Genomic DNA, 2,337 nt, shown 5'->3' on the forward strand with positions numbered 1-2,337 from the left:
CATGCAAACTGCATAGGGATGATCCCACACAAGGACACCCCTTCAAAACCAAGATAGATAACTGTTGCACCTAATTTCACAGGGACAGAAAAAGTTGAACAAACTGAGAAGACAGAGGAAATCATTTTGAACAAAAGAACAAAAAACAAACCCTAAAAAGACAACTAGCGAAATAGAGATAATCTATCAGCGTTCAAAGCATAATCATAAGAATGTTAACTGAATGTGTAAAAAGACTAGATGATCACAGAGAATTTTAACAAGGAACTAAAAAAATATAAAAAGAAGCAGTCAGAGGGACTTCCCTGGCAGTCAAGTGGTTAAGACTCTGCACTCCCAACGTAAAAGGTGCGGGTTTTCTCCCCTGGTGGCTCAGACAGTAAAGAATCTGCCAGCAATGCAGGAGACCTGGGTTCAATCTCTGGGTCAGGAAGATTCCCTGGAGAAGGAAATGACAACCCACTCCAGTATTCTTGCCTGGAAAATCCCATGGAGAGAGGAGACTGGCAGGCTACAGCCCAGGGGATCACAAAGAGTCGGACATGACTGAGAGACTAATGCTTTCACTTTCACTTCAGGGAACTAAATTCCTGCATGCCATGTGATACAGCCAAAAAATTAAAAACAGTTAGAGCTGAAGAATACAATAACTGAAATGAAAAGCACACTAGAAGGAATTAACAGCACTCTAGGGGTTACAGAACCACAAAAGGCTCCAGTTAGCCAAAGCAATCTTGAGAAAAAAAGAACAAAGCTGAGGATATCACACTCTCTGACTTTCAGCTGTATTACAAAGCTACTGTCATCAAAACACATAATGTTGGCACAAAGCACAGGTGTGGTGTTGGAGAAGATTCCTGAGAGTCCCTTGGATTGCAAGGAGATCCAGCCAGTCCATTCTAAAGGAGAACAGCCCTTGGGTGTCCCTTGGAAGGAATGATGCTAAAGCTGAAACTCCAATACTTTGGCTACCTCATGCAAAGAGTTGACTCATTGGAAAAGACTCTAATGCTAGGAGGGATTAGGGGCAGGAGAAAAAGGGGATGACTGCCGGGGTACAGCCCTGGTATATCCAGGGAATTCGAAGCGGGGATGGAGTCGGCATCTAGGAAAGGACTATTTAATTAGAGATATAAAGAGAGATTAGGAAAGAATAGTGTAGTAGGAAAATTAGTGGAGAAAAGATGCTGAATAACTTGGTTTACGCGGAGATCCAATAAAACTCCAAGACAAGGAGTTTGCACCACCCACGTAGGCCACAGGTGTCTTCCCGGTCTCCTGAAGGAGCGGAGACACAAAGTGCCTCCCCGTTCAGACCTCAGAAGCCCAGACAAAATTAGTAGGCTTGGCGAGCCTCCACGCTCCAGATGGGAATTCAGCCAGAAAAGAAGAGAATGAGAAAAGACCACACGGGGGAAACCAGTCTTTCCAGGAACTGGTCCTTTTCTTTATTTTCCAAGTCCACTTTTATACTTTTAGTTGTACATAGAGATAAATGTAAGAAACAGAGTCATGCAGGATCAGCTGCTCTGACCCTTATCTAAAGACAGTGTTCTCAGCATATCTTTGTTCTTATAAGGGTCTTACGTTTGTTTACAATATCTTCTGGTCTGGAGACCAATTAACATTTTATGGCCCCACCTTTCTTTCTACTGATAAAGGTTAGTCAATCAGAAAACTTATTTCCCCTTAAGATCTACTTAGTCTTAAGATAGTGATAAATTTACATTCTTACATAGCAAGGACACAATGATTTATAACAAAGAAGGAGAAGTACAGTGACCTATAACAAAGAGGAAATTCATTAACCCAAAAGTCTAGTATTGCTAACATTAAAACTACTATATTTCTTTTTCTATATTCCAATTACATCGATTAACATACTCCCAGGTGCCTAAGGATATGGAGGCTCCATGGCAATAATTAACTCAGCAATGAAACCCTTCACCAACATAATTTCTAACTAACTCACTAATACTATACTAATAATTTTCTAACTTCTCAAAAGAATCTGTTTTCAGAAAGTTTAAAGCATCTCATGCCTCTTACAGTTGGGAGGCTGTAAACAATCACATGTGGCCTGGATAAAGCTGTCAGGCAGGCTAGAGAGCCATCAGAGGAGTTTTGGGACTGAAACACTCTTGTCACACCCAGGAGATTTATTAACTGGAGTCCTAAGCTAACTCCTTTTCAGAGAGAGGTGGTGGGGGATAGCCCTTCGTAATGTCAGAAGTGTAGGTGAAAGCATAATGCAGTAAGGTAGGCAGACTCTGGTTTTGTGGGTAGATGCTCGAGAATCTCCAGGGGGACCCCTGAGGCTTGATCTCGCCTTTGCAT

This window comes from Ovis aries, chromosome 3, assembly GCF_016772045.2.
Source record: "Ovis aries strain OAR_USU_Benz2616 breed Rambouillet chromosome 3, ARS-UI_Ramb_v3.0, whole genome shotgun sequence".
NCBI classification, from domain to species: domain Eukaryota; kingdom Metazoa; phylum Chordata; class Mammalia; order Artiodactyla; family Bovidae; genus Ovis; species Ovis aries.